This window comes from Strongylocentrotus purpuratus, unplaced genomic scaffold (assembly GCF_000002235.5).
Source record: "Strongylocentrotus purpuratus isolate Spur 01 unplaced genomic scaffold, Spur_5.0 spur5_scaffold_17, whole genome shotgun sequence".
Lineage (NCBI taxonomy): Eukaryota > Metazoa > Echinodermata > Echinoidea > Camarodonta > Strongylocentrotidae > Strongylocentrotus > Strongylocentrotus purpuratus.
In genome coordinates, this window is record NW_022145602.1 from 29,507,474 (window position 1) to 29,517,468 (window position 9,995).

Here is a 9,995-nt window from a genome sequence, read left to right on the forward strand (position 1 = left end):
AGTACTAGTAGTGAAAATGATAGAAGTAGTAGTAATAGCAGCAGCAGCAGTAGTAGTAGTAGTAGTAGTAGTAGTAGTAGTAGTAGTAGTAGTAGTAGTAATAGTAGTAGTAGTAGTTGTAGTAGTAGTCGTAGTAGTAGCAGCAGCAGTAGCAGGGGCAAAAGTAGAAGTATTAGTGTCAGAAGTAGTAGAAGAGGTACTAGTAATATAAGTAGTAACAGTAGTAGTAGTAGAAGTAGTAGTAGTAGTAGTAGTAGTAGTAGTAGTAGTAAAATTATCAGTAGTATTAGTAGTGGTAGTGGTGGTAGTAGCAGTAGCACCAGCAGCAGCAAAAAATTAGTTCCTAAGACATATAGTTCGTAAGAACAATAGCCCTTAAAACATGTACAGAACTTCATGTATTCGTTCTGCACTCTTCCTTCTCATTAGAACCGTGCTTTATCCTACTAGATGACATTTCGGAAACGATACTTGAACCTATGAATAGCTAATACCAAAAGAGAATTGGTCGCCGCCATCCATAGTTAATAGTTTCCATTTACCTCCTTAATTTCGTACTGACTTTTCCCAATTAATTCCCGCTTCAAGCAATCAGACGTTAATTGACGAAGAAGCCACAACGAGGCGTCGCCACACGCCCAAAGCAGCTCATGTAATAGACTTGTCGCAGGGGTAATCCTCCACCTACAAAGGAGCACTTGAACTCTGAGGGGGGTAAGAAAGCCCCCCTTTAGAACCGCCCTGATTGCCAGTCGGCCTGAGGTTGGCAATACAACGGATCGCTCAGCCAGCACCCCGGGCAATATCTATTACATCCGGTGGATAGGGGATTGCATCGCTTGTTCTTTGAAGATCAGGATAAGAAGATGGGGTTCTAAACGAGGATAAAATAGACATCATCACAACTCTCTCTCTCTCTCTCTCTCTCTCTCCCCTCTCTCTCTCTCTCTCTCTCTCTCACTCTCACTCTCTCTCTCTCTCTCTCTCTCTCTCGGAAGGAAGGTCCTGTCATTAACCCATACCGATTTCCTCCTCAAATTGGCAGCTAATATCTATATTTTCCATTCTTTCATAGTCAAACAAAATAAAAAGCCGTATATTCAGTGCGAATGAAAATTCCTTAATATCAATTTAAAAAAATGCCAATTTATGCACGGAATTAGTGAATAAAAAGTTTTAGTTTGCGTTGTCGAATTAGAGAATTCAGCTATTACTTTCGATTAAGTCGCTGTTATTCATTAACAGCACAATAGACTGCAACTTAAAAGGATCAAAAGATAAATATGTTATATCACAAAATGTCTCTAAACACTGTTATGGGTTAACATCTTCAAAATCACCTCTCCCGATGACTACAGTACTACAATAAAGACCTACTTGAGTGGAAACCGCTTTGTTGCGAATTTTCATCCAGGGTCGTGACAATGGTCGTGACAATTCATTATGAAAAAAACTTACTAGACGTTATTGGAAGATTGCTTATGAAAAACAGAAGAATAACAATGTATTGTCAATTTTATAATCATGAAAATGCTACGAAACGTTAGCCCCAACCGTGCTAACAGCATATCGATCGAAATGATGCTGTAAACACTTTTCAGAGTAGTCACTTGTTTTGCAGGCACTATGGATTTGAATTAAGAATTATGTTTGTTTGTCTGCCCTCCCCCATCCCTTCTCTCTCTCTCTCTCTCTCTCTCTCTCTCTCTCTCTCTCTCTCTCTCTCTCTCTCTCTCTCTCTCTCTCTCTTATCTTTCCATCGTTCTCTCTTCTCTCTTCTCTTCTCTATATCCTTCTCTCCTCCTTTCTGTAGTATCTCTCTATTTTTCTCCTCTCACAAAAACGCAATCAATTCTATAACACAAACACACTCCCACGCACACACACGCGCACATATTCTCTCTCTCTCTCTCTCTCTCTCTCTCTCTCTCTCTCTCTCTCATTATCTCTTTTTTCACAACCCGATCTAAATCTTTTCTTTCTTTTCTTTCTTTCTTCTTCTAATCCTCTCAAAGGTAGGCACGCGTCTGAGGCCGGGACCATGTTTGCGGAACGGCTTAGAGATTGGTTGTTCCTATTTGCTCAAGAAAAATAACACAAAGTAGAGACGACCTATGAACGGCCCACTTCCATAAAATAAAAACAGGGGATATGCTGTTCCTAAGATGTCTACGATTTATAGATCCGATCGATATAGTCTCTTCTCTATTTTCTAAGGATCCCATTTGTAAGTAAACACGTACGTCATTGTGAAGCTATCCATAACTCGTTCACTGACAAGTACGCTTTTTGACCCCAACATTGAAAGAAAGATATGATTCATGTGTTTGTACGCTACAGGTTAATTTTGTTCGCTTTGTAGTATGTACATCCGGGGTTTTATCAGACATTTTTTTGTTTTTCCTTAAATCGGGTGCTCCCCCTTATTTACATCATAATCGTACTCTTCTCTTATCTTCCCTCTCTGCTCTCATATCCATTGCCTCTTGTTTGTGATTTTCTCATTTCTGTTCTTTTCTTCCTTTCCTCTTCCTCTCCGACTTTTTCTTCAAATGTGTTTCTTTGAATCTTCCTCTTCTTTCGCTATTTCATATGGGATGGGACGAAACAAATAAATAATTCAATTTGATAATTCTCATTGTTATCACGACCGCTGTATTTCTCCCGTTTATTTCTGTATTGATGTTTAACAGGTCAACGTAAGCTGGCGCTATGTAAATAAAAATCCCCAAATCGTCTTTAAATATAAGTTCGAAAACTTCAAATATATTAACTCAACACCAAATATTAAAACTATTACAAGACTTATTTGGGTAAATGGGTGTTTTCATACACATAACGGTTTCTAATGCATAATTTTACTAAAGGTTTATCAATTTTAAACTGTATATTGTATAATTTTCCTAAACAGTGCATCGCATAAGTAATTTGTACATTGCACCTAATGTAATATTGTGTAGTGCGTTTTCTCAACCTAAAGCAGACTAAAACTTTGGAAAGAAATCGCTTCATATCTTTTAGCAAACAACAATTTCAAAACAAAATAGGCATATATAAAATAGTTTGGAACATAAAATTAGCGACAAAGAGTTAGCAAAGACATGAAATATGGACAAAACTGATTCGGCTCCGATAATTTAAAAAATAGATCAGTTTGGCGCGAAAAATCGTCTTATGTAGCAGATGAAAAAATTATTCATTCATCAATTTGGGTTTGGTCTACGCTACAATGTCGAGACAAAAAGAGGAATCAAATCGCACCAGATCTTTAGGGCATAAAGAAACACCATCTTGAAAATAAGAAGGTCACTTTTGTAATGACCTCGCAAAGTCTTTCTTTTGCTAAGCTTCTTTTAGAATCTTCTTAAGTATGTTCCGGTGTGGTCGTTGGGGCCGCTATTTACTCTTTATGATACAACATTCATAGCTTAGAAGATAAAGGTAAGTTCTGGTCATGTCATTGTATTGTGAAAGAAACTGTTTCAAAGCTATTGGAAAAGTTGATTATGTACCAAATAAGTATTGATGTTTAAAGGCATCTTTTAATAGTGTTACATCTGAGATGCAAGGCGCTTCGTGTTATCAGTGTCAGTGATGTGGTGTAATATAATTTTCTCTCTCTCTCTCTCTATCTCTCTCTTTCATTTGTATCGGTCCTTTTTAAAGGTTATTTTAGCGAATTACTCCGTCTTCCTGCATTGAAAATTATATTTCATGTTCATTTTTATTTCAAGAAGGAAATAAATGTATATTGAATTGATTTGCGGTGGCTTACCTCACGTAGAAAAGTTTTATAAAACATATCAAGTTTTGTCAGTAATGATTTAATGTTTTGAAATCAAATAGTTAGAACTGATTACATACATCCTTTAAAGGAATCATACCTTTAAATAGATTCAAACTATGGATTTAAATGTTATTACTCCCCGTTGAACCGTACGTATTCATTTATATTTGACGTACACTAAAGAAGTACATGAACTTTACATATCATTGTGCTTTGCTCATTCAAATAACTTTGTATTAATATGTAGGGTATACGATAGGTTCGGTTTATTCTTGATACTCATTCATAATAATTTGTAATCGACCTTAGTCCTTCATTTTCAAGTAACCACATGTAGCTACAAGCAAACCAACTTTGTATATGATTATTCAAAACACCTTTGTTTGTTACCATAATTCTTTCAACACTGGAAAAGTAAAAAGTGTAATATGAAATATGAGAACATTAAATAAAATGAAGTTATGTAAACCTTTCTTTATATTTCGAATATCGTTTCAGTCAGGACTCATTGTATAAATGTTATACAAGTTTCATTTAAATTATGTCTAACATATTTTTATGGCAATTGTAAACAACCGTTTGTGAGGGGAAAACAATATACATGTACACTTACTTACACATCTACCACGCGAAGGAATTCAATATATCACAGCTATTCTCTTTACTCAATCAGCGTGTTAAACCACAAAGAGTAAAATGTAGTTTATACTTAACGAGGCAAATACTCATTACAACCGTGATATATTGGTACGAACATGATAAATTAATCTTCATATTGAAGCAATGCCTTATTCAATCTTAGAAGTGCATGATTTGTATTAATTACACGGGTTATTACTTTTGACAAATTAGTAATGAATTTTGAAGTTTCAAACCTTGTTAGATCTACACTCCAACGGAAAGAACTGTAAAGTTGCGGTTATCAGGGTGAATGCCGCAAACATGACGCATTTGCAGAACTAATTGTATTTTACGTCATTAGCGTAACTCTTTGCATTCGGCCATTCGAAGTCGAGACATCATTTTTAAAGCGAAACAATTCGATACGGCTCAGGGATCACAAATCTGAACAATCAAATTGTAAGGCCTTGAAAACAAAAACAAAAAATTGCACTACAATGATTTTTCTTATAAATGTTACTCTTGTGAACTAATTTTCTACCGTTAAAATCAGTACCAGGAGATTATGCATGCCAGGGAGAGGGGGGGGGGGGGGGGTAAATAATGAAATGCTCTCCGCCCAAACGTATCAATGCTTCTTTACAGACAAGGGAGCGAAACCATCGAGCTTTAGAAATTTCGTATTTTGAAACCTCAACACTTCAATTTTTATTTCAATTTCAATATCAATTTGTTTTTGTTTCCAACAAAACATTACACATCATTGTTGCGCAATATTAATTTGTAAAAATGCTGATGATACTTATGTTATATAGAGCGAAGTTGATACTTTTTATCATTGTAAACTCCTAAAGATCAAAGGTAAAAACAAAACATATCTTGTTGTTAGAAAAATGATTGCTAATTTGATTTATATTACCTATTGGGGCGCATAGATATAAACTTTTTCTTCTTCATTTTCTCTCCTTTCTCTTTCTCTCTTTCCCTTTCTGTGCCCCCACTCTTTTGCATTTTGCCCCCCCCCCCCACCCCTGCGTCAAATCAAGTCTATTATTTATGTATATGGATAGAAAGAACAAGTCTTTTGAATTTAGAAGGAAAAACAATTCCAGAAGAGTAAGAAATAGTGGAAATACCACGAATCAAAGACACGTCTCAAAGAACAATTGTTTCTGTGTAATAAGTGGACGTAGATGGAGCTATTCCACTGTCTGTCATTCTTTGAGTAGCAGGGCTTGGGCATTTTTTTAATGATAACCATAGTAACCAAAGGATCAAAATCAGCCGACCTATTTTGCTTTCATAATTGCCGATAAGCAGTTTGCATTAATACGGCTTGATAAAGGAAACTGTTCAGATGTGATCTAAATATGAGTTAAGATATATTACTTATCCATGCCAAATGCTAATTGCAATAAAACACTGTCTTCATCCGCGTACTGAATTGAAAACGATCCCTGGACCACAGCCGCTATCATTCTATGAAAAGTATATTCACCAGCGGAATTATTTTATGGGAATTTCTGAAAGATAAGGCCTCGTTTTGTAATGGTGTTAAGTTGCCATTTCCCCCCTACCTCTCCCCCATTAAAGATAAACTTTAGTATTGGTAATGCGATTGCATTGTGAAAGAAAAGGTGTGGAAAGGATCATAAACAGTTGATCATGTAGCATGTAAGTATTGGTGTGCACTGCAAGGTTCTGGAGTCATCAAAATCATAATAAATTTGACCGAGTCTTGGTAAAGTAACAAGCACTCACATAGAAAGCTATATATGGGACAACACACATGGTGTCGGGGCTAATACTACCTTGATTTCCTTGTCTTTCTATGCTCATTACTCAGCCAGTATACATTTTCTTCCAAAATTGTTTGGCACATGTCATTTATTTGTAATCTTGAAAATTCAGTGTAAGTTTCGTTTGATTCTGTGAGAATTTTTTTTTTTTTTTTACCAGTACTGGAGTTTATCTTTAAATGTTATGCCTACGTCGGGATGTTACGGGCGTACGTGAGGAATACCGCTATTATTCACAGTGTTTGTGATAAGTACCATTTATACAAAAATTGAAATCCATCGAAACAAATACTGGATTCTTGTTTTTGACAGTCATGTTATCATTATTCATTTATTCGCTGGTATTCTCGATTCACTGGTGGAAATATTGTTTTCAATCAAAAGGTATTTATTAAGCAAGTCCATCACATTGGTGATTATTATTCTAAAGATGCCCATAGTGGGATATCTCCATGTGTAAAGGATCTGTGGATATTTTAGGTTCATTTGTAGCAAAGCTAAATACGAACTGGTCTTTTGAAAGTAAATCGTGTCTTTCATTTTTCAGTGGCCCTTGTGTCTTTGCATGTCTTCCCATCTTTATATTCCGTCCTCCTTTCTCCTCCCATTTTCTTTTCTTTTCGTGTCTTTCTTTTATCCTTCACGATTTAATCCGGTTTTTGTGGGAGGTGCATTTACAATGATTCGCAGCACGTGCCCAAACATTAACGATAAACCTCAATCAGAAAAAGCTTTTTCAAAGAAAACTAGAGGAGAAAGCTCATCAATTCGGCTGCCCGCATGAAGGCCGTAAGAGCTAGTAACAGCTACAGCCGTCTTGCGGGCAGCCGGCGAGACAGGGCATCAGTAGTGATTGATATAATTCAACGTCTTACTTTATCTACCATCCATCATCTAATTTCAAACGAAATTATCTCCAAATTAACCCGTGCATATTTCATATGTAGAAAATACGGATACTTCTCGATATGACAAACTTTGTCTCTTTTTTTTAATTCCGTGTTGGTAATAAGTTGGGTGTTTTGTGTATGAGATATAATACAATTAGTTGCAGTGAAATGCTGTGAATCATTTGATTGGAAGAGCTCACAGTGAGGGTCTACTCTTTCAGCACATTGAACGGTCTCGTAAAATGTCTGGTGACGCTACTGTTCACATTTTGCAATTTATATTTTCTAAAATGGATTGACAGATTAAATTATAATATCGACCCAAGTTTCAATTTGTGAAAAAGAAAATATACTTTATGTACATTTGTTTTATTTGTTTACAGTTATTGGTTAGGCATTATCTTTCATTTCTATGTACGTTGTTTTCACAAACAAGTAACAGTCTTGCTGATATTATTATTGGTATTATTGGAAGAGGGATAACTTTGAGTTCGTGCGTGTAGAAATTAGCAAATGCCAGGAAAGTAAGTGCAATGCAAAAACACAGCGCACCCCCTCCCCCCCCCCTCCCCCTCTCTCTCTCTCTCTCTCTCTCTCTCCTCTCTATTATTTAAAATGTATTCAATACCAATCTATGTCAAAACGTAACTATACATCTCATTCCCATTCACACGTTTTAACTACTTTATGGACACTGATGGACTTTAACTTATTTCACCCCGTTTACCCTGTCTGCCCTCTCTCTCACCTTATCCCTTTTTCTGTTTCATTCAAGAGATGGTGCATTTGGATGGGTACTAATTGGTAGATTGGCCTTGGGTAAATAAAACATCTTACAGAAAACTTACAACAATTTAATCCCCACATTCAGCAGACACATGGGGCGTCGATAAACCAAAGGGACTGAGAGAAGAACAGAGAAAATCTTAATCAACCCACAAGTATGTGTGCCCAGTAAGTAAACCCGTAGCAGACTAGCAGTTAAGTGTTACCTCTTTAGTTTTATCGTCTGATCGAGAATGCTCTGAATTACGTGAGCAGAGAGTGCAAAGACCATTACAAAATTTGAATCCATATCTGTACAATGTGCCGTTAACGAATGTAATCGATAACAGTCATCTATAAAGTTTCCAAAGTGAAATTCATGAGCACTTTTATTGGGTACGAAATGATAACTTCTCGTTGACTTGTTTAATTTATTTTCATTTAATATTCAGTTTTACTTCTAAACTATGAAAGGGAGGAAAAACAAACAATTTGTTGCCAACTTGATTGAATGGGAAGGGACAAGGGTAGATCAACGATGGTTTGTCCCTTTTGCAGACCTAAAAACCTGAAGCTCCATGAATCCAGTGGTATATAGAAGAGGTCTATTATTAGGAACCTCTCACCAATAAACAAAAAGGGAAACTACCTTTCAACAAATTTACCTTACATATAGAATCCCAGATATCAATCTTCTAGAGTCGAACAAATAATCGTACTTAATTAAAAACTAGTTCGACCTCTTTTTTATTTTTATTATATTTTATTGCCTTCCTCATAAAATTCACATTACAAGAAATTATCGCAGTACGTAATACAAAGCAAGATCTTCTAAATAAAACACTTCATGAATTACATCAATCAATGAACAATGAACATAGAAAAATCTCCAATTAATTATGATTGTACATTTTTTCTTTCATATAACAGTTAACTTTTTTTTGGTCCAGAATTTGATGTGAAATTTTGCAACGAAAGCGGGAGGGGGGGGGAATGAGGGGAGAGCACATTTTTTTAATTTTTTTTTTTTATTATTAAGTAAGTGCCTGAGCTCCCCCATGGCAATATGAAAACAGCGCTAGAGTTTTATTTCATACAAAGACGTTTGAGAACCTATGACTGTAAAATTTCACAAACGATATCTGAAGGAAATATTTTAAATACTCGCCAAATTTCATGGAGTATGCATAAGACTACGAAGGAGACCTACTGCATTTAAAGTCCGTCTGTACTAGTTTGGCTAGGAGGGGTTAGACCTCCCTGCATGGTCACTGACAGGTGGTTACCTCATCAAATCAGCTCTCAATTAACATAAGAAAAAGGGGAACATGGGGACCAATGGTCATCGATTAGGCATTGTTTGCTATATAGAGGGCGCAAGTAGCTATAAGTAGTATAGTAGGGCTTTAACACCTTGTTCCATTAAGAATGTAAGCATCCAGTGAAGATCGAACCTAGGACCCTCTCGTATCAGACTCTCGTAGCCTTCGACAATAAACCAGTGTTCCAAAATGCAGCTAAACGAAAGCTTGATCACGCATCTCGTTGGTAATTACTCAATGTGGCCAACAAATAAAATGTATCATCTGCCCTCTATTGGGCAAATATGTCACATGTCTATTGCTGAAGAGCGCAAACCAGTACCAAGGAGTAGCCAGTAATCATTAATCAATGTAAATGTTTAAAAATCACGAAAGTACCTTAATTTCTGTCCCCTTTCCGCGTACAAATATCCGTTTGACTCTACCCATAAACCATCAAAACGCGTTCCAAGATAATATACTGTGGCCACCCCTCTATAAAAAGAAATCCACCTGTTTATTGTGGCCATGTAATTGGTCTGCCTCGAAAAAGAAATATATGTTGTAGAACCTGTCTAGAAAGGCCACCTGTCTACAGTGGCTTCTTTCTCTGTTTCATGGGGTGGCCTTAATGGACAGGTTTGACTGTAGCTAAGAAATGATAACATGTTTAACAGATGTCTTGGCATATTTATATTTCTCTAATTTTTGACTCACACTGTATATTACTTTAAAAGTAATATACAGTGTGAGTCCAAAAAAAAATACACCTAGAAAATTGCTAATTATTTTAAAAATCATCTATGAACAGTAAATTATTATACATCTTGTG